Source organism: Pipistrellus kuhlii, unplaced genomic scaffold (assembly GCF_014108245.1).
Source record: "Pipistrellus kuhlii isolate mPipKuh1 unplaced genomic scaffold, mPipKuh1.p scaffold_m20_p_3, whole genome shotgun sequence".
Lineage (NCBI taxonomy): Eukaryota > Metazoa > Chordata > Mammalia > Chiroptera > Vespertilionidae > Pipistrellus > Pipistrellus kuhlii.
In genome coordinates this window covers 50,029,593-50,053,755 of record NW_023425529.1, presented here as the reverse complement: position 1 = coordinate 50,053,755, position 24,163 = coordinate 50,029,593, and the positions used below count along the sequence as shown (strand labels likewise).

The window sequence follows — 24,163 nt, the reverse complement described above, 5'->3', positions numbered from 1 at the left end:
TGTTTTTGAGAAAATGGATATGAGAAGAGAAAACTGTGATATTTGATTTTTTCCCCCCCAGTAGTATTGTTTCTATTTCCAAACTTTTGAAATTTTGTCTCTTAACATACTCATAGGAATCACCACATTTCTTGGAGTTACCTAGACTTAGAACTGTGTTTTGTTTGTGCCATAACTATAGACTATAATAGAGTTTCAAAAGGAAGAAGTATTTTTAAAAAACAAGTTTAGAAAGAGAATATAAAAATAGTTTTCGGGTATAACATTTGGTCAAAATAAAGAACAATTCATAGTTGTAAAATATCCCAAAAGACAGTTATGTAAGTGGAATGGAATAAAATAATTTAAGTTAAAATCAAGCATTAAGACTCAGAGAAGAAACATAGCATCAACTAAATAAAACAGAAGAAAATAATCCAGTAGAGTAACATATTCATACAAAAGAAACAAGTAAGAGAGACAGAAACTAATCTTAGAAATTTCTTTTCCTCCTTTCCTCACTTAGCTGGAATCTTCTCTTGAGTCAAGGCCTTAGGACCATGCTTATGATTGAGATGCCTTTCCTCTGACTTCCAGAAGCAGTCTGTATATTTCTGTCACAGGATTTTCCCGTGGCACTGTGACTCATTTATTGATATCTGTCTTCCTTGACATGGGATTGGAAGTCATTCATCTCTGTATCTATAGTGGCTAGCACAGTGCCTGGTCAAAATAACTGCTCATAATTGTTCACAGGAAGAATAAATAAACTTCAAGAATCAACTCCTACCAATCCCAAATGGGGGAATGGAAAACATTTGTTTCACTTGGATTGCTGTGCACCAGTTTCTACTTCACTAGATGTTTCTTCTCTGTCTTCTCTGCTCACTCCTACACATCACCTGGTTTTCTTAAGGTTGGAATGTTTCCATACTTAATCCTTAGATCTCCTCTTTCCTATCAACAAATAAGTCTTTGAAGGTCTTACTTAGTTTCATGGTTTTAAATAACACTAATGACCCAGAAGTGTGTAACTTCAGCCCAGACTGTTTCCCAGAACCTCAGACACACAAATGCAGTTGCCTACCGCACATCAGTACTTAGGTGTCTAATGGCATCTTCAACTTAACATGTCTAAAATAAAAGACCCAATTTCAAGTCCACCAAAATCTGCTCAGGCAACAGCAAGTCCACACTGCAGGCATAGACCAAAACCTAGGAGTTGTTCTTTCTCCCACATCCCATATCCAATTTGTCAGCAAATATTATTATCTCTTATTTGAAAATATCTCAGATCTGACAACTTCTTACTGCCCCCACTGCTATCCTTAGCAGTGGTTTTCTTGATTCTGCCTTTCTAGTCCCTTGCTTTTATTCCCAATAGGGCAGCCAGAGTGAGCCTATGAAACATAAGTTAAATCATATCAGTTCCCGTTCCAAACACTTTAATGGGTCCTTTTTCACTGAATAAAATCTAAAGTCAATTTAATGACTTAAAATCCCCATGACCTGGTCCCTCTCTGACCTCATCTCATCTCGTACAGTATCTTCTGCTATTATTGCTCACTCAGCTTCAGCACACTAACTTCCTTGACATTCTTCTGACAAAGCTTTTCTGACTTCCCTATTTAAAATTATGAATGCCTCACACAAACTTTTCCTGCTTTATTCTGCTCTCTTACCTTAATAACCATCTAACATGCTTTATGATTAACTTATATTTTTATTTTATTGTCTACCTTCCTTTACTAGAATGTAATGAGGTCAGGAATTTTTATTTGTTTTGACCAGGACACTTCTTGGCACACAATAGATGTTCAATAAAAATTAATTTTATATTTTAAATTAATAATAATGATAAAAATGACAAATAATTTCAGTACCAAAGAAAGGAGAGCCATACTTTTTAAAAATTTAATGTATTGGGGTGACATTGGTCAACATGATCATACAGGTTTCTGGTGTGGGTTTCTATGTTACAAGATCTGCATGCCCACCACTGTGTGCCCACCACCCAAAGTCAAATATTCTCCTCTGACCCTATATTAGAATCTCCTTCTCCCCTCCTTTCTCTCTGGCAACCACCACACTGCTGTCTGTGTTCACGTTCACAAGTTTTGGTTTTATATCCCACATGAGTGAAATCATATGGTTCTTAGGTTTTTCTGACTGACTTATTTCACATAGCATAATATTCTCAAGGTCCATCTATGTTGTTGCAAATGGCAGTATTTCATTCTTTCTTATGGCTGAATAGTATTCCATTGTGTATATGCACCACATCTTTTTTTATCCAATTCTTTATCACAGGACACTTTGGGTATTTCTATGTCTTGGCCACCATAAATGGTGCTGCAATGGACACAAGAACGCATAAATCTTTGTGAATACATGAATTTGGGTTTTTCAGTTACATCCCCAGGAGAGGGATTGCTGGGTAGTACGGTAATTATCCTAATTGATAGAGGATAATTATCAACATATCCTCTAGATAATTAGAGGATATGTTGCATTTTCCGAAAAGTTAAGGCGCTTTTCGGGAACTTGGCCTCCGCTGTGAGCACATCCATCTTTGTGGCAAAGTGATGGTCAATTTGCATGTTCCCTCTTTATTATTTAGGATTGGCTGTTTGTACATCTTCTTGGATGAGGTGTATGTTCAGGTTCTCAGCTTACTTTTTGATTGGGTTGTTTGTTTAACGTTAAGTTCTTTATATATTTTGGAAATTTGAAAGTGTTGGTACTAAAAAAAAAAAAAAAGAAAGAAAGTGTTGGTACTAAACTAAAGTTTTTCTTTCAACCTTAGTGTTATTTAAAAAGAAAACAAAAAGCAACAACAACCAGGGACTCTGAGGGGTAGTTAGGAGCCTATATTTGAATTGCATATTTTGAGTGAACCTTGGAGATTTTGAACCATAGAATGGATACATGAGGTCTCAAATATGCCAGTTTCAAGTCTGAGGGCAGGATGAAAGTAAATATCAAATGTGAATCAAATTAGATAATATATTCACAACAAGAGCTCAATAAATTAGAGCCATGAGCTATTTTTAATGGAAGTCTGACTATTTGTTGATTCTGTATTATGTTTATGGTTTTGTCTGCATGCAACACACACACAGTCATCTGGTAAGTGGATAGACACTTACCATAGCTAATCGGCATTAAATTACTACTACTGTAGAATTACCCATGTCAAATACAAGAGAGACACCTTTAAAATTTAACCTGGAAAATCCTTTCTCCACATCACACAGGATAATTCTTTTTTCAAAGTCTACCACACATTCTACAATGTAAATACGTCAGCCCAAGATGATTTCAGACTGAAAAGTAAGTGTGCTCATTCCCAACCCATGAAAAAATATGTATCTTCTTCTACAGTCAACAGCTTGAGCTTTGTGGTTACAGATATATTTTAAGTGGCAGAATATAATCATTTAAATGTACTTTGATTTTCCAAATGGTTATGTTCTTAAGAGAATGCTTAGTGGAAGCCTAGCACAAAGGCTAGCCAGAGACTGGACTCCTTGATTTCTTTCTTTCTTCCTTCCTTCCTTCCTTCCTTCCTTCCTTCCTTCCTTCCTTCCTTCCTTCCTTCCTTCCTTCCTTCCTTCCTTCCTTCCTTTCTTTCTTTCTTTCTTTTTTTTTTTCTTTTTTTTTTTTTTTCTCTCTAGGGCCCATTGAAATGCAACCACCAGTGGAGGAAAAGAAACATGACTATGCAAGAAAGAGTCCCTCTCTGGTGTGCCTGTAAGAGGAGGCAGGAATAAGTTCCAGGTGGACAACTGCTTTTCGCTTCCCCCAATCCTTGCCTCAGAAGGTGTCTATAAGGGCAGTCCTCCAAGCTGGTCTCTCCATTACTCATTACAGTTCATGACAAGATGCTTCAGTTAAAACTGAATCCATCTTTCCCTACACTTTCAAGCAGGAATTGTGTGATAATTAGAGGATATGTTGCATTTTAGATACCATAATTCAGCCCACACATCCAACTAGCAATTTGCTAACCACAAATGTGTTTGGCCTACACATTTTATCTCTAAACTCTTTGCTTTGACATTCTCTAAAATTATGACTCTAATGTAAACCTAGATGTAATGGTAATTCTTTCAGAAAAAGTTACCTACTCTAAAAACATTTAAAAATTGGGGGAAAAGGTCACATATATTGTGCAAAAGGGTGTCATTGATGAGATCAAATTGTTCATTTCAACGATTTGCCCTCTGAACTCTAAATATTATGCTCTAATTATACTGTGGAAATCTAATGATGATGGGAGGTTGAAACATCTTTCAAAATGAGCATTTTTTCACTGTTCTCTGAGGAAATAAAATATAAATAGAATATAATAAATGTGAGAATCTAAATATTATTTCAAGTTTTTAAATGCTATAGCTATTTAATATTTCACTTGCCTAGAATAGTGAAGCTAATGATTATCTGAATATATGCATTTGTTATGTCCTTTATAGAAGAATATAAAAATTAAAATAAATTAATAGCAATTCCACATTAACCGTTGGGATTAGTAATTACTATTAAATAGGCAAATGAGCTTCTGCCAGAAAAATCTCATTCTACCTTCATAAAAACTAAAGGACTTTAAAGAAAGTTTCATAAGTTAAGAGATTAAGGAAAATGCTAGCTAGGTGAATTTCATTACTTCTAAATTCATTTGTGCTCCTATTTTTTTTAACTTGCCTCTATGACTGTATTGTAATGTAATCATTTTGGTAATCCCCGATGTGTACTTCCTTGGTGTTTGGTAGTTCATTATTTCATTCATTCACTTGTTCATTCTCTGTTGCTGTTAGCTATCTTTGGTTACAATCTACAGAAATGAATCTTAAATAACAGGGCATAAATGAAGCAATATATGAATTAGTGCATAGGCATGACATAGCTCACAAAATCAAAGGAAAGATGATAAACCAGTCTTTCTTTTTTATAACTCAAGAGTAGAGTCTTTTTAATGATCTAGAGAGGAAAGCAGGTATTATATTTTCTTTAGGTTACTGATAGTGTTTCTCAAACTTTTGACATATGTATACCCCTTCTATAATTTTTGTAACGCTGAGTACCCCTTGTACTCATGAGAACGTAAAATTAGGCGCAGCTAAGCATGGTGCAGCGCATACCCCCACCAAACTCTTCCTGTACCCCTGGGAGTACGCGTACCACACTTTGGGAAACACTGTATGAATGTACTCTGAATGTGTGTGTGTATGAGAGCGAGGGAGCGAGAGAGCGAGAGCGAGAGCGAGAGCGAGAGTGGGAGAGGAGATTGGAGTAGTTTAGGAATATACAACATGCCCAGCTCTTCTTGGCCAGGGTAAGCAGCACCTTCATAGAAATGCTCTTCAAGACTATATCCTTTGGTGGACTAATTGTTTCTCAAAACCAATTTGAGAGTGCAGTTAACCAAAGACTGGAGAATTGATGCTGGATAAATTAAAACAACTGATGACACTAGATTCACATCCTTTAAAGTAATCATTAAACATTTTAGTTCATGCCAAATTCTAAAAAGATGCATGTATTTTCATTGCAATCCCCACTTCTTATAGCTCATAAGCAGACAGAGAAACTCATCATATTTCTCTTGTAAGGACATTTACATTATTCCTATCCCTTTCCCCTTTTGCTACTATAAGCAATACTGTGATAAACATACCAACAACATATGTTTGTATACTTATAATTTTTACTTGGGGTTACTTTCTAATGGGGGATTCTTGAATTAAAAGATGTACAAATTTTACATCTTAGATGCATGTATACAGAGGCATATAAAAATAGTGAGAAGAAAATATAACAAAATGTAGTCAGTGGCTAGTACTGTAGTCTATTTTTAAACATGAGGAGGTCTATCATTAAAATAGAATTGGAAATTCACTCAGAAAAATTTACCTAGAATGCTTTCTCTGCCTCCTTGTTGCTTCTTCTCTACTAGGAACCTGACATTTTCTTCTCAAGAAGGAAGTTTTAAATGGCCTAGTAATCCCTTACTTAAAAAAAACCCACCAAGAACTACTTGTTTTGACATAATTTCAGACACAAAAATAATTGCAAATATAGTACAAAAAATTACATATAGTCTTTATCCAGATTATCCAAATGTTAACATTTTACATTTGCGCGCTCTCTCTCTCTCTCTCTCTCTCTCTCTCTCTCTCTCTCTCTCTCTCTCTCTCTCTCTATATATATATATATATATATATATATATATATATATATATATTGTATGATATATGGTATATATGATCTGTTTATGGGTAGGCTGCAGACATACTACCCCTTTCTTTAAACCTATGATAAATAATCTGCCTCCATTTTCTCAAGTTTGACTACTGACAGTTTTTAAACCTCATTCCCTCTTTCCCCTCTGAACCAGCTGATGAGAAAGCCTGATCCTCCTTCCTTCGGTGCCATCAGGATATTCAAACCATGAAAGTCCTACCTATATAGGGGAAGCCTCAGTCTGGCCCCACCCACTAAGCCTCAGTGAAAATCCTGAGCCAGTCTCCTACCCCTGACCTCCTGGACCTGCTTGGGAAGCTTTCCCTGTTCTCCCACAATATATCAATTATGTAAGTAATAATCCTCCAAATACCATCTTTAGATGTGTTTGTCATCATAAATCTCACTCACAGAACCTTGGACGAGAGTCCATCCTACAAACAAGCAGTGATCACAACAAATCCTAAATATAACCTCTTACATAATAACAGTATACTTACCAAAATATTAATATTGATTTACCTCTATTATCTAATCCTCAGGCCCTTTTCAGGTCTCTTCATTTGCCCAATAATGTTCTTCAGAGACAAACACTCTATTGGGTTGTATTATTAGTCAGACTGCATGTATATTTATCTCCTCCATCTGGAACAGTTACAGAGCTTGTCCTTGCTTTTTATGACATGATATTTTTGAAGAGCACTCCTCAGTTATCAAGTAGACTGTTTCTCAATTTGGGTTTGATGTTTCTCCAAAATTAAATTCAGAGCTTTTGTATTAGTTCTTTTTGTTTCTCTGTGTTGGCGTTGTGTGCCTTTTGGCCCATCATAGGGCTTTTGGTTTACTATTTCTTGTATCTCTCAGGTAGGAATAAATTCCAATACAAACCCAGACTTAAGTCTTGAACATTCCAAGGTTGAGTCAAAACCACTGGATGATGTTTCCTACCAGCTCTCTTATTGACCTAGCGTGATAGAGGGTGGCAGTTACTGGTAGGTGGTGGATTAACATTGTACCAGTTATGCTTTGGTAAACTTTGTAAGTTTTCCTCTCTTGAGTCAGATTTGACTGAGCTCTCCCATAAGAAATGACATGTTAAAACCTCCTCTTGAACAAACATTTTTTCTGTCTCTTTTGTTAAGTTACCCTAGAAATTCAAAGAGCTCTTGAAAACTAAAAATAGGGGATGGTTTCTAGCAATTGTAATGCTATTACTAGATGTTGGTCTGATCAATGCCTTTCACATTTTAATGTAGACCTTTTCAGAATATTTACTATAAAAATATATACTCCTTTTATAATCAGAAAATGCAGGGGGGAGGTTTCCATTAAAAATAATCAAACCTACCCTTGACCAGAACTATCTCTTATTATAATTATTATTTTCTGCTTTACTTTGAGCAAAGCTCTTGAGGAGTAGTGGCCACTTGATGTCCTAACATCCTCATGTCCCATTCAGTTTTGCCGAAACCATCACAGTGTCACTTCTCTGTGGCCCTTGATCAGTTTTGGCCACTTCATTCTTTGGTATCTGATACCTAATTAAACATGGTCTTTACTTGAATAGTCTGCTTCTCCCACCCCATAAATGTTACCATTCCTCTGGGTCCCACACGTGTCCCTCTTATCACTGTCCAGTGAACTCTTACACTTCAATGGGTTCAGCTTCCTCTTTTTCACAATGATCCAACCTCCAAAACTGTGGCCTAGGCCTCACTTCCAAACTCCAGGATTTTAGTCTGGTCTGCCTAGTAAACTTTTCTACTACAAATCTCCAGCATTTCATCTTTAGTCATTGCCTCATTTATGCCCTTGACCAGCTTGTGTGCTCAGTGCTCTCTCAGACAATTATTCTAACATTCATTCAATCACAGTAAGTCATATTAGATTCCATGTTCTCCACACCCAAGTCTTATTGACTCCAGCTCTTATATATTTCTCAGTTCCATTTTCTCTCCTCTTTTACATCACTTCTACTGCCTGGCTATAAGGAGAAATTTGGTATCAATTCATAAAAATCCCACTTACTATACTTTTCAGAAATTTCAATTCTATCCATGTCTTTTTCTATCAAAATATCTCCACACTTGAAAAATTCCCACTATCTTTATGACATTTGTAATAAATTTATACAACATTTGGTAAGATCTTCTGGAACTTTCTTACTTCAAAAATAAGAGAACACAGCAGAAAGACATGAACATTCGCATTATTTGATTCATTAATTTAGAATGAGTGTCCAGTTTTTAGTGAAAACAATTGAGGCATTCAAAAATTGTTTTTTAGATTTTTCCGACAATGAAAAACAATCATTTTTAAAAATCATATTGTCTGGCATCATTCTTCCCATTTGTTTCGTTTTCTGTAAAATATTCATTTTCTTACACTTTATTCTTTCACAGATGACTGACTTCTCAATGTCTACCAGTAAGTGCTGATCTTCAAAGAACCACTCTGAAACTTGTGTTTCACTGTACATTGTTAAAGTCTGATTCCAGATGGTTGAAAATACATTTGTGTTTGGTTAACTTCACCTAAAACTTCAAACAAGAAAGAAAGATAACTCAGAAAATAAAAACCTGATTCATCAGAGAGCAAAATATAAGCTGATCTGCTAGGATCCATATTTCCAATTAGATCACACAGTGCTTCAAAGGTTGAGATTAACTTTTCAAAATGTGTCTGAACTACATGCACTGTTAAATAATGAGCATCGCAGCTTGTCTGGAAGTCTTTTCATGGTTATACCTTCATTCTTGCAGCATTTTACAATAATGAAGTGAGACCAAAAAGAATAAATAATTTTTCCTCAAAGATCCTCAAAATGACACTCCTAAAGAAATATTTCCATCAAAATGGTTTCTGCAAAGAATCAGAGAATGATTATTCATAAGTTCAAATCAGAACTTGGTATTAAATGCTTAATATTTCTCAGAATATCAGTTAGAATTGCTGCAATATTATTATATCCTTCAACATTGTGTGTAGTTAACAAAAATTTGGTAGAAATGCAAATTTACATCTTAAAAGTTTCTATGCTAAAACAACACAAGATTTAAATAAGCAGAACTAAAAGACAACAATGAATAATCTATGCTAATGAAAGGGTAATATGCTAATTAGACTGGTTTGACCAGACATCTTCCTGATGTCTGACTTCCTTCTGGACAAAGGCACTGTGGCAGGGGCCTAGGCAGAAGTGGTTAGGGGTGATCAGGCAGGCAGGCAGGAGGCAGTGAGGGGCAATCAGGCAGGCAGGCTAGCAGTTAGGAGCCAGCGGTCCCAGATTGTGAGAGGGATGCCCGAGGGTTCCCAGGTTGCAGGCCAAGGTGCATGCCAGGCTGAGGGCCCTCTCTCCCCCCCCCCCCCCCCCCCCCCCCCCCCCGCATGAATTTTGTGCACTGGGTCTCTAGTGTTTTATAAGCACTGACAACGAGGAAGAGAAAGAAAATGTTGTAAGAATCAATATGAGAGAGATGATGATGATAATGCTGACATATATATTGTATATTCAGAGATAGAAAGACTAGTAAAGACTAAAATCAAGATCTGATACAAGACAAACAATTAAGAATATAATTAATTTATTATGATATTGCTATTTTGCTAGTGGTTCCTGGTGATTTGATAAGAAATTTGACTAACAGAAGAAATTAATCTTTTCAGATTAAAGGTGAACATTTCCAGTTCAATGAGAAAGTGTGGTTTAGTTTATTGTGGTTTTAATACACTGAAAGTTTGCAGGTTCAATTCCCAATCAGGGCACATACCCAGGTTGCAAGTCTGATCCCCAGTCCTGGTGCCTAAGGGAGACAATTAATGTTCTTTCTTACATCAATGTTTCTCTCTCTCCCCTTTTCTCTCTCTAAAATAAAATAAAAAAATATTCTCAGGTGAGGATTTTTAAAAAATTCCCATTCACTATGAATTAAGAAATTCCAATACTATCTTTGTTTCTATTAGCAACTTTTAAATGTCTTCAGAGTTGAAAATTTTTCATTAAATATCTTTAACAGAAAAATTTATATTATATTTGATAAACTATTCTAGAGCTTTTTTCTGAAAAAATTAAAGAAAATGACTGAAAGACATTATTTGGTCCATTGCTCTAGAACAAGTGTCTGGTTCTTAGTGACACTTGAATTGAGGCATTCAAACATTACTCTTTTCATTGGCTGTTTGGTTATTTTTTTATTTTGTGAGTTTCAGTGAATCCATGTTGTTTCTTGTGGTGAAGTACCCAGTCCAAGTATTTTTAAAGAATTTAGAATAACTAAGAACCAGCTGCTGATTTCACAACTATAGTGCAAACAACTATAAGTTTTCTCCAAGTTACTGCAGGACAAAAAAACAAAAACAAAAAAAACAGAAGATACAAATGTTTATTCTGTGTTTTTTGAATCCTACTAAAAATTTGCACTTTGATCTTTTAATTACACTAATATAACTGCTGTGTAAATAATCATCCAGTAACAAATAACTGAATTTTAATAAAACCAAATGCTTGCAAAAGGTACTATTTAAACAAATACTAAGTCATATTTATGTAACTTTCTATTTTCTTGATTTGTTCTTTTGACCTTAAACAAATAGCCAGATATTCCTCCAACAAAAATGGGTTTATTTGAGAACAACAAAGAATTGCAATTCAGGACATGAGGTCTACTGGCAAACCACATGTATGTTCCCAGAAACAAAGGAGAAACAAGTCTATTACAGAGAAGAACAGGAAGTTGGAACAACTACAATAAACAGAGTTCCACTTGTAGGGCTTTGGGACTGACATAGTGTGTGAGAGCTCCCCCTACAGGTCCTACCAACTCTAATTTAAATGTTTGTGCATTAACCTTTACTATCCTTTAGTTTGAAAACATAAATTTTAAAGTACATTATATTTTAAAGACAATTTTTATATTGGAGAAATATTTCATATATATAGTAAAACTGTCCAAGTATAATTGAGAAATCTCCATAATAGTAGATACTATTTTTGTTGTGTGTGTGTGTATAGTAACAGCAATTAAATGTAGCAATGCTATCATCCAATACCTCTAAATATCAGAATTAGCCCAGTTAGGAATTGCCAATAATACTCTTTCCATAAAAATTGCTAGAATTTATTTGACAGGAAAATAAATGCAACATGTGCCTTGCAATATATTTCTAATGGACTATGAACATTCTCCGTCTAACCACAGACTATTAGTCTATTCCCCAGTGACTAATATTTCAACTTAGTATGTAAGACAGTCTTCTCAAAGTATCCTACACCCCTAGAAAGTATTTTCCGAAAAGTTTGCCAAAACAAAAATACTTCTAAATTCTAAATACTCATCTATTACCATTTATATATACCCATATTGCTTGTTCACATCAACAACACTCTACTTTGGCTGACTTTTCACAATCCACAATGTGTTGTGTTTTCAGTATTCATTCCATCTTCCATTCAACAAACATTTACTAAGTGCCTTCTAAGTGCCGGTAAGGTGCTGAGAATACAAAGATAAAAGTTGTCACTTCTTTCTTTAACAAGGTAACATGTGGATGATAAGACAGACAGTAAATAATAGATCTGACAGGTGCCAGCACAGAGGTTCTTTCAGGATGAGAAAGTATCTACTAGAGAGTTTACTCTGAAGGCTTGGCAGATAAACACAGAAGGACTTGAAAAGTTTTTAACTAAAAAAGGAATAAAATCATATTTCATTTAAAAAATCACTCTGGCCTCAATATTAAATCTAGAAAGTCCAGTTAATAATCACTAAAAGAAGAGAAACTTAGAAATATGGCAGGTAGAAAGAAATGGCCATCAACCTCTTGTTCTCATGAATTATCAGCTTATTTACTTCTCCATAAGATGAAAACACAGTTTATTGATTTTTGTATACCAGACCATTATATTAAGGACCAGCCTAAAAATGCTTTTTGAACCAAACTTAAGGTAATATTTTTAAAAAATTGAAGAAAAAATTATGAATTATCTCTCATATATATATATATATATATATATATATATATGCTAATTGCAGGTCCCAATTATTCCCAATTTAATCAAATTGAAATTATTTATTTTCTAATATTCCAGGTAAGATTGCTCAAACAAAAAAGAAGCAGTAGCATTTACTGATGGCTTGAAGATAGTAAATAATATTTAACTACCTCCTCTTCCAAACTATGCTAGCCCAAGACAAAGACCACAGAAAAAATGTTTCGTGGTCATGGCAGCCATCCTGCTCTCAAGTGGATTCAACCCAAGGTACACTGTGGTTGTTCTTTTTCTTCTTAAGCCCGTAGCACTGGGGATATTTCAAGTAATCAGCTAACTTACCCTCAAAAGGAAAAAAAGCAAGTGGTGGATAGACAGTGGGTGGATCAGAATGTTGAGAAATATTCACCACAAGGATAAATGCTTAGACATAGACATTTATAAATAATTAAGTTATTATTCTTAGTCTGCCTCTTTTTTTCTCCCTCTCTCTACCTCCCACCCAAGTTGAAACAAGGATTCTATTACCAAGGAAAGTTTGAGTGTTGTAAAATAAAGAGTCTTGGATCTGATGGCGCTCACTTTTTCTTTCTTTCTTTCTTCCTTTCTTTCTTTCTTTCTTTCTTTCTTTCTTTCTTTCTTTCTTTCTTTCTTTCTTTCTTTCTTTCTCTCTTACTTTTTTGCTTTATTTAATGCTTTCTTTCATTCTTTCGTGCTTTCTTTCATCCTTCCTTTCTTTCTTTTGAAACATGCTATGGCTCTATCAACAGATCCTATAAGATTCACCTCTTGGATGTGCTGAAACCCAAACATGTTTTTGAAAACTTATTTAAATAAAATGAAGGACTCAAAGGAGACAATCCAGAATTGAGTCTGTTATAATGTTAAATTCTCACCACAGATTCAATACGCTATTTTGAATGTTAAAATATGCAATATGACTTTCGTACTATAGAAGATACACACAAAAAAGGTGATGAATGTGAGAAAAGTCACATATTTAGTAGACCTAGAAAGTTTTATTTTATTCATGCATCAGTTATTTACTGGACATCCAATAATTCCTAGGCACTATCCAAGGCACTGGGGCAATAGAGGTTAGGGAGAGATTTGCTTTCTATATTTGAATGGCCATTTCAGCCACTCACAATTCTAAATGTGCTTTGTTCATCCATCATTTCAAGCAAATTAGTGCAAACACGGTCTGAGAGTTTTAATATATATTCATACAGCTGTGCACACTAAAGGGGACAGATGTGGTTTCAACAGTTCTCTGATTGTCTGAATTCCTTTTTAACACCTGTGTCAGAGAACACTTACCCACCTTTATGAGCATGAGATCACCTTAGCATTTTCCGCCTGTAATTTTGAATAAAGGGCCAGCCAACTCCAAGCGGGAATTGACCTCAAAATTTACTCTTTTTTTGTGTGTGTGGCCACCTGCATTTGAACTCATTCATCTCCATCAAGTTTAATAAGCTGAGGGAAGGAGAGAATCCATTAATGGAGCTGAAAGTTTTTCTCTTCAAAAGGAACTTGTTAAGAAAATAAAGTGGTCTTAAAACACACACACATGCACACATATGGAAGCAAGATTTGGCACAACATAAAAAAATAATAAAGCTGGTAACGCTTTTCTTCAGAATCTAGTACTTATTAAACTTTTAAAATAAAGCCAATGGAAATAGTTCAGGTGTGACTTTGTGGTAAAACCATGAGATTGTTTCTTAAACTTTATACACAAAATATTTCAGCTTATTTTTTATCCCACTTTATTGTCTGGAGAGTGAGTATGAAAGAGAATTATCCAAATATGATAGATTTTATTTTGTAAAAAAATTACATTTATTTTTACAATACATACAAATTCACTCTTTTTGGTATATGCTTCAATGAGTTTTGACCCATCAACCCCAAAGTTGTCTCATGCTACCTTTATAGTTTGCACCTTTTCCACTCTCAGTTGTAACTTAAAAAAAAAAAAAAATATATATATATATATATATATATATATATATATATATATGTATATATATTTGCATTAATTTCAGAGAAGGTAGAGAGAGAGAGAGAGAAACATCAATAATGAGAGAGAATCATTGATTGGCTGCCTCTTGTATGCCCCACACTGGGGATCAAGCCCAAAACCCAATCTTGGAATTGAACTGTGACCTCCTGGTTCATGGGTTGATGCTCAAACACTGAGCCACACCAGCCTGGTCAGCTATATCATTTTTTAAAAGCATGATATACATATGCAGTCATGCAGTACGTAGCCTTTTTATCTGACTTCTTTTTATATACCATAATTCATTTGAGATTTGTCCGTGCTACATCCGTAATATATTTCTTTGTGTTTCTGACTAGTGTGAAATTGTATTAATATATAATAGTTTGTCCATTCCCTGGTTGAAGAAAATCTGAATTCTTTCCAATTTGGTGCAATTATGAAAAGACTACCATAAATATTTACAGATGGGCATTTGTGTGAAATAAGTTTTTAATTTTCTTGGGTAAACCACTAAAAAGCAGATTGTTAGGTAAAACATTAAGTGTACATTTAACTTGATAAGAAACATACAAGCTGTCTTCCAAAGAGGCTGTATCATTTGTGTTCCATACAGGAAAGTATGAAAAATCCAGATTCTCTACATATTCACCAGCACTTGGTATTTTCATTAATTTTTTTTATTATTATTTTGGGCATTCTAATAATTGTATAGTGCTACACTTTACCTTAATCAAGACATTTTCCTTTAAAAAATGAATCTGTAAGTAGGAGTTGCCAATAGTGACTGAGGTTTTCAACTGGAACTTTTATTTGGCCCTGCCTGTTGGCCCTTCTCTAATATATCTACCTGCCAGAGTAGCTAGAGCCTCAAGTACATGCTCTCACAGGCTAAATAATTCAACACCTAAGAAATATAATAACATAAAAGAAAACCAACAGCTCAATAGTATATGTAATCTGAACCACAAGTATTAGAACAGAGCAAACAAAACATATATATATATATATATATATATATATATATATATATATATATATAGAGAGAGAGAGAGAGAGAGAGAGAGAGAGAGAGAGAGAGAGAGAGATAAAAGGTATTAGCAATGTGAGGGAAAAAGCAAGAGATTATTAAAGGAACAAAGTAGAAATATAATAAAATAGTTGAAATAAAGTTCACACTAGATGGGATAAAGAGTAAGATGGATATGGCTGAAAAAAGAATCAGTGGGTCAAAAAACACAAAATTAATATAACAATACAACCATTATTATCAGGGTTAGAGAGAGGATGTGAAAAGGCCAGGTCCAGAGTAGGCTCTTAATACACGGTGAGTGTTCATTTTCCCCACCATAAATTCTAGATGCCTTTTTGACAACATTATGAAGAGTAATATTTCCAATCTAATAACTTCAATTTCATAAATTTGGTCAAAGGTGTGTGTAATCATGTAATGTATTTCTCTTTCCCTTTTCCTCTTTAATCCTTGCTTTCTTTCCTACTTCCCACCAGTATATACCACCCACATCCTCATGTCTCTGTGGCTGTGTGGGATGTGTAAAGGTGGAGCTTGTGAGTTTCTGAAGCCAGAAAGACCTAGATTGAATCTCATGAGTTTGGGCAAGTAAATTAACCTCAGAAGTCTGTTTTCTAATCTGTAAAAAGGGCATAATATTACCCACCTCATATGATTCTTCACTATGATTAAGTGGGATAATGAATATCAAATGTCTAGCACAAGGCCTGGCACATATAGATACTCAATAACCAATTCCTCCATACTCTTCAAAACCTTCATTGTTTCCAATTCCTGATATCAAAATTTCTTGACTCCACAAGTGAAGATACATCCTACAAGGTGCATACACGTGGGGTGAGTTATGCTTGGGATTACCAACCCATTAACAAATTCACACTGAGGCATTGTTTACTGATTTAAGCCTCTTTTCAGAAAATGAGGATTTATTAGAAGAAAGAGTGAAAGAAAGATTAGAGTCCTGGATGTCTGAAGTAGGAAAAGAAGGAATAGAGGTAAATATACCTAAGAAGAGAACACTGAGTCCACTAAAAATAAGCTTTATCCACTTTAACTTCTTATCTGAAAATGGTTGTGTGTCTCAGAGTCTAGCTTATAATACTATTCGTGTGGGATTTTGGTCTTTGGACAGCATATTATGTTCATCAACCATATTATAAATGAATGTGTGCTATGTAATAAGGCTTTTCTTTTACTCCTAATAATGAACACAAACTTTATTCTGAATTCTATGGAACAAGTTGTATTATAAACTTTATTGTGGTATATGAAACCTTCCCCTTTCCAAAGTATAATCAAAGTCTCTTTGGGGTGGGGAGAATCCAAGATGACTGCTTGGGTAGGCAACTAGCCCCAGCCGCACACAACAATTTCAAAATACAACTAAAATATAAAATGGACATTACCCAGAACTACAGGAAAGTCGACTGACTGGAAATTCTACAACAAGAAGCAAGGAGAAAACCAGAAGGAAGCACGGAGGAGCTGTAAAAGCCCAAGGTACGGAGACACGTGGCGCGCGCGGAGAGGACAGAGCCAGAGAGGAGGGAGGCCGAGTGCCTGGCTGGCGGTCCCAAGCGGGAAGGAGAGAAAAGCTCCGACTGTGCTGGGCCCAGCTCCAACTGCTCTGAACCCCAATTCTAGGCCAGACCCCGGGGACCCAGGCTCATCCATAGGGAGCCGGGCTGTAAGGCAGGACTCCGGGGAAGCGGCGAAAGGAGGTCCCGGAGGCACGCACACTGCACGCAGAGAAGGGCCGGCCGGCTGTGCCGCGGGATTGCCCTGACGGGAAGGAGACAGGGGCTCCAGACTGCTCTGAACGCCACCTCCAATCCCACTACCAACTGAACTGAACCCCAATACCGGACTCATTGGGGGAGAGCATAGACAGTTTGGCAGCAGGCGAAAATCGAGGGCACCTTTCTCTCAGAGGCGCTCGCAACAAGTACTGAAGGACCCTGAGTCTCAGGAGTCGCATAGGGCGGGGCTGACGGAAGCCAAGGCTGTAGGCTCCACCCTGAAACCCCGCCCCATCAGGAAAGCTGCCTGGGAAAATGCCTAAACCAAATAGATCACAAACGAAAGAAATGGAGGACAAAAAGCGACTGGATATAGAGTTCAAAACCACACTTATAAGGTTGTTCAATAATCTCCTAGAAAAGGCCGATAAAATAAACAAGACCTATGAGGATATGAAAAGGGATCAACTAGAAATAATAAGGGATCAACAAGAAATAAAGAATACATTGTCTGAAATAAAAAATATTTTAAGGAGTCCTAAAAACAGAATGGAAGATCGCAAGAATCAAGTCAAAGATTTGGAACATAAAGAGCCAGAAGACACTCCTCCGCAGACGCAAGAAGACCAGAGAATCCAGAAAGTTGAAGATAATGTAAGAAACCTCTGGGACAACTTCAAGCGAACCAACATCAGAATTATGGGGGTCCCAGAAGATGAGAGAGAGCAAGATATCGAAAACATACTGAAAGAAATAGTGACAGAAAACTTTCCCCACCCGGTGAAAGAATTAGACTTACAAGTCCAGGAAGTGCACAGAACTCCAAACAAAAGGAATCCAAAGAGGACCACACCAAGACAAATCATAATTAAGATTCCAAGAGCAAAAGACAAAGAGAGAATATTAAAAGAAGCAAGAGCAAAGAAGGTAGTTACCTATAAAGGAGCACCTATATGATTGTCAGCTGATTTCTCAACAGAAACCATGCAGGCCAGAAGGGAATGGCAAGAAATATTCAAGGTGATGAATAGCAAGAACCTACAGCCAAAGATAATCTATCCAGCAAAGCTATCACTCAGATTCGAAGGTCAGATAAAGAGCTTCACTAATAAAAAAAAGCTAAAGGAGTTCATCACCACCAAACCAGAATTATATGAATTGCTGAAGGGGGTTCTTTCAGAAGAGAAAGTAAATAAAGATAAAAATTATGAACAACAAATACGTAACTATCAACAAGTGAATCTAAAAACCAAGGAAACTAAAAAAAAAAGTCTGAGGAACAATATTAACTGTTGAATATAATAGAATCAGAGGTATGGAAGGGGAGTGAACTGTTTATTCTTGGGGAAAAGGGGAGAGGGGGATGTGGGAAGAGACTGAACATAAACTGTGCACCTATGGATGAGGACAATGGGGGTGGGGAAAGGGCAGAGGGTGGGGTGAGAAGGGGGGGGGAAGGAACATCTGTAATAATATGAACAATAAAAATTTATTTAAAAAAAAAAAGTCTCTTTGGAGTCAATTAGTCAATCCCTGGGCCAGGTATCCTATCTAATAAAGAGGGAATATGCTAATTGACCCTCACACAGTCACAAATATGGCAGCACCCACAGTCACAAGATAGTGGAGCCCAGTCCCTTAGCCCCACTGGGGCAGCAGACATGGCAAGGCCGGGCCCACCCCCAGGTGGGCCCACCCACTCCACATGCCTGCCTCCAGAGTCCCCCAGTCCCCTCAGCCCCCAGTCACCCAGGGTTGGCCCAAGGCACAGGCAAGCCTTGGATGGTGGCTGCTCAGCCGTCCAGGGCTGCCCAAGGCTCAGGTAACCAGGGCTGGCCAAGCCTTGCACTGCTAACAGTGGCAGCAGCAGAGGTGTGATGGGGTGTCGCCTTCCCCTGATTGCCAGGTTCCCTTCTATCCCTGAGGGCTCCCAGACTGTGAGAGGGGGCAGGCCAGGCTGAGTGACCCCCGTTTCAGTACATGAATTTTCATGCACCAGGCCTCTAGTCAAATGATAAGAGGGAAATTTGAGTTCATGTTAGGAACAACTCAAGCATTTGTTATCAGTCAATCACAAGTGAGTTTCACCTGCACATCTATACTTTAGAGATGTGAATCTGGTAATGACATATATATGTATTATGAACCTGGTATTAGCAACCTGTCCATTGACAACTTGTACCTTCAGGATCACCAGCACTGCCCCACTCTCCTAATAAATGTGACATGCTATCAAAAAAGTCATCATTTTCCCATGTAGTAAACACTACATTTGTTGCCTTTTTAAATAATATCTAAAGATAACATTTACATCAATTATAAATAAGGCTTTCAAGATCAGAGTAATGTAAAACTTAGTGGAATGTTTTTGAGGTGCTTTCACCTCTGAAATCCCTTGTTCACACACTTCTTTGTTTCATAATTTACTGGTCTGAATGTAGAATATTCAGTTCATCATTGGTAGAAGTACTTTTGAGGGGGAAAAAAAAAGGCAATTGCCCAGTAGATATTTCGTCTATGATATGAGATTGTGGAAGGCAAAAAGTACCTGTTAGTTATGGAAATGTCCCTTTCATGACTGAGAAAGACTTATTCAACATTCAGTGTGTTTTAAGTCTTAAAGATCCAATGACAAGACAGCTTCACTGATTGTCTTGAGGACTCAGTGAGAACAGGCCATATGTGAAACCTCTGGTGTACCTGGCAGAGTTTCAAATATCTAGGTTCCACCCAACATTCACTGGATCAGAATATGTGTAAGTGGCCTGGGAATTCTCCCAAATGGACTTTTGTGGGGTGGAGATTGTCTCTTCTTCTTCATTTTATTCTTGGTGCTAAGCACAAATCCTGGCAGAGCAGACACTAAATACCTGCTTGGTAACTTCAACATTCCACAAATATTTGAAAATATTGGTCTTCTATGAGCCAGACACTGTTCTAGACAGAAATCCTTATTTTCATGTGGCTTACTTACAGGAAGAGGGAGGAGGCGACAATAAAGAATAAGCATAGTAAGAGAAGGCAAAGAGCTCCGTTAACTCATGTGTCAAATGAGGCCTCCTAACGAAGGTAATATTTGAGCAAGGACTTGAAGAAGGTGAGAAAGTGAATCTAGTAGATGTTTGGTGGCAGGGAATTCCAGGAAAAGAGAACAGCTAGACCACAGGAAGTAAGTCAGGAGTATGCCTGGCACATCAGAGAAACTAGTACCATTCTGGGCTGGGATCAGAGAAAGCAGGGTGTAGAGGAGATCAGAGAGGAAAATAAGGGACAGATCTTAACTTAAAGGACTTTAAGTTAAATGAGATAATGAATTAATAATTGAATGAAAAAATAAATAAATAATTGAACGAGATAATGAATGAAGTTGCTACTATATCATGTGGCAAGTACTAAGTAAAGAAATTCAGAGAGTGGTCAGAGGGGAATTCATTGTTGTAGGTAAATGTTTTAATATTCAATATTTTGTTTTTGTAATTATAAAGCACATTTTACTGTCATTGACTTTGCCATGGGCTAGTGAAAATTAAATATGATTCTAATAAGAGCAGTGCTCTTTCTGCTTTTTTGTTTTTTTTCTTAATATGCGCCCTATTTTTAAGAGCAAAAAAAATTTCCTATTCTTGTTTTTCTTGAGATAACTAATGAACCAATATAGCAGAAATAGAATGAAATCCCTGTGTCCTGTTCTTCAATCAAGAGTTCCTTCCACTGTCTCACATTCTCTCAAGACATCCAGAAAGTCTGACAATCAGTTCTATGATTCCAAGGGCCATAAACACCTTAAACTAATACAATGTTATATGTCAAGCAGAGCTCTATAAAACTGGGAAAAAAAGAAACCCAACAGTGGCCCAAAGTGACTGCTCTTTTACTGACTGTCTCTACCAAGTAAGAATAAAATTTAAAAGGATTCTACATAGCATTTACTGCATTGATGTTTTCTAAGGTTACAATTCAAATTATTGCTATAGTATCAGATAACATTTTTTTAAAGAGGGTCAGTCATGTCCAAGAATGTTTCACACATTGTGATAATATTATATAGACTAGAGGCCTGGTGCACAAAATTTGTGCACAGGGTTGGGGGACACGGTTGAGGGTCCCCTCAGTCCAGCCTGCACCCTCTTCAGTCCAGAACCCCTCAGGGGATGTCCCAGTGATCAGGCCTAAACCAGCAGTTGGACATCCCTCTCACAATCCTGGATTGCTCCTAATTGCTCACCTGTCTGCCTGCCTGATTGTCCCTCACTGCCCCCCATGCTAGCTTGGTATTCCCCAACTGCCACCCCCTGCCAGCCTGGTTGCCCCATACACCCTGTTCAGTCGTTCGTTTGGTTGTGACAACAGTCGCTTAGCCTTTTGTATAGATAGATTACTTTCAATAGAAAAGCTACAATTTAATCAAACAACCAAACCAAATAAAACACAAAAAACAAACAAACAAAAACAAAACACATACACTAAAGAAATTGCAGAGTCAAGTTTCAGGAAGAACATAGTAACAGACAAAAAGAGAGGAAGAGGAAATCTTATGTTTTTAGCCTAATTATTTTAAACAAAATTATCAAACTAACTTCAGAATCTCCAAATTTTTCAAAGTGTATATAATGGCAAATTATTACATTTTATGATAATTTAATTATGCTAGAATTATAAAAACATTTCAACTGCAATGCATATATAATAGAATCATGTTTTTACATTTGACATTACTATATTGCTATATTTTAGTTACATTTTACATTTTTTTCATGATGCTTTTATGATGCTTTCTTAAATGACTTTGGAATATTAGGAAAATACTGTATTTTGTGTTTGTCGAACATTAAACCTATCATGTAACACTGATCACTTCATTATCTGTTCCATATGAACAATCTTTTCATATTGAAATAATTCTTGTAGCTAGACTGCAGTGTTCATTCCCATAAGGTGAATGTTACTCATACTGTACCCAAGAAACTGTGATCACTAAGTCCTTTATAAAACCTTTATATCAGCAGAGTATATGTTAAAATGAGCAGAAACTTACATAAACAAACTCTGTAACCCCACATAGTTACAAATTGCTAATTTCTTTACGTTATATTAATATGTTAAATATTTTATACTATGGAAAATATGTTACATATACATTTGAAGTTTATGTGCTTCCTGGGAACAATCCTGGAAAATATATTGCTGAGCTCCCACATGCATATTAAAAATACATTCTGATTCTTCTGTGATTTTCATCATCTATCTTGAGAGCTTACGGTAAATAATTGGTGAAAAACAGATAGAAGGCATTGACAAGACAAAGTTTTTATGTTGATAATCTAAAGTGAACCTCAGAATTCTATAGTTTTACAATCCCCTGGCATGAAAAGCTCACCAGCTGTGCATTAATAAATTCACAATTGTAGTTTCAGGTTTTAACCTTACAGCGCCAATAAAAACACAATATGGAGAGGTTTTTTATGAAACAAAAATCTCGACAGTGTCATTTTAAAATATTGGTTATTTTTTTAAATAATGTGTTCTTTTAACTGAAATTAGTCCACTTGAATTCATAAAATGTAAAATAATCTTTTTAGTGTCAGAGTCTGAGGTGTTGAGCAGTTTAGGCAAATGCTCTCGTAGAAATTACTAAAGACATTATTTTCCTTCTAACAAGATTGCCCCTGCCTCTAACTCTCACTCACTCTTCTTCCTTTCCTCCTTCTCTCCCATAGAATGTGTTTGCTTTTTCCTTTCTTAATCCATTGTTCATGTTCTTCTCATCTCCTCCTCTTCCTTTCCTGCTGGCCTTTTCTTGTTTCCTTTCTGCATGAGGGCTTTGTTTGCTTCCTTAATGTCTTTTCCGGGTATTTCCCTCTTTCATTTGGTGACATGAAAACTCCTTTTGGCCAAATCTCTTCTTTAGATATATCAGGGTTCTTGCATGAAATGCCTGGAAAATTAATTCCATGTACATTTTAGGAAATCTTGCTCACAGCTGCATTTTTCCATTAGAGATGGTTTCAAAGGCTGCATAAAAAACCACAGCCAAATGAGGCAAAGTTTAAGTGAGAAAACATGTGTGGAACATTAAGCCAAGTGACAGGAACAGGGTTACATTTTCAGAGAAGTTCTGTAAATGTCTTTCAAATAAAACAAGAACCTTCCTTGAGCTTTAAAAATAAAAGTCAGATTGCCAAAACAATAAAATTCACAAAAATAAAATCACATTTGGTTTGAAAGATAATTATAGCTCACTTCTTAAACTATGGGTAAACAGGAACCATAGATGTAAAAAGGAACTTGAAATGTACCTGATAACAAAAGAGAGAAAGGGAGAGATTTCAACTAAAAACATTCTATCCATTTACTACCATTCTTTATTGGCTGTGGATCATAATGATTTCAGTGAAGTCATAGTCTGCTAAAAATCCCTGCTGTTTATCAAATTTCACTGATGTAACTCATTACTTTATGACATCTTCTGTGACTCACATATTTTTCTCTTTCCCCATTTTGAACAATGGTCTTTTTCTACTGAGTTTTTAAAAAGCTATGTTAGCAAAATTGATATAACTAATATAAAGCTAGGAGCAATAAATTATGAAAAGATTACCTAATCTTTAACAAATTTCCCAATATGTAGATTGCCCTGAAATCTCTATGGGTCTTTTGGGTAGGTCATGGAAAGTGCATGAACTAGCAAACTTTTCTCCTTGCATCTCTTACATGTGTTTGAGAAGAAAAAAATAAGACTTGCATCTCTTACATTATGCTAAGTGAAATAAGCTAGTCAGAGAAAGACAAGTATCATATGATTTCACTCACATGTGGAATTTAATGAACAAACTGGAATAACAAGCAAAATAGAGACATATTTATAGATAGAGAGCAGACAGACAGCTGCTGGGTGGGAGGGAAGGGGCAAGGGGGAGAAGGTTGAGGGGGAGGGATTGAGCAAAAAAAAAGAAAAAAAAAGAAAAAGAAAAAGAAAGAATTGATGGACATGGACAACAGTATGATGATTAGGGGGGAGCGATGAGTGGAGGCCAAAGAGGGCATTGAGGGGATAAATGTGATGGGAAAAATTAAATTAATTTTAAAAAAAGAGAGTTACATCTCTTAACAGTTTCCTAAGTTGCAGAAGACCTTTTATACATATTTTTATTTGATGTAATTATTTTATATCT

General features: G+C 36.1%; 1 long non-coding RNA gene across 1 annotated transcript in view; it reads left to right on the top strand.

Moving 5' to 3' along the window:
• The window catches only part of LOC123653069, a 32,760-nt gene extending 27,916 nt beyond the window's left edge, over positions 1 to 4,844 (top strand). Inside the window, exon 3 of the long non-coding RNA XR_006742701.1 lies at positions 3,657 to 4,844. This is a non-coding gene — a long non-coding RNA (uncharacterized LOC123653069). The remainder of the gene's footprint in view (positions 1 to 3,656) is intronic.
• The last annotated feature ends 19,319 nt before the right edge of the window (positions 4,845 to 24,163 follow it).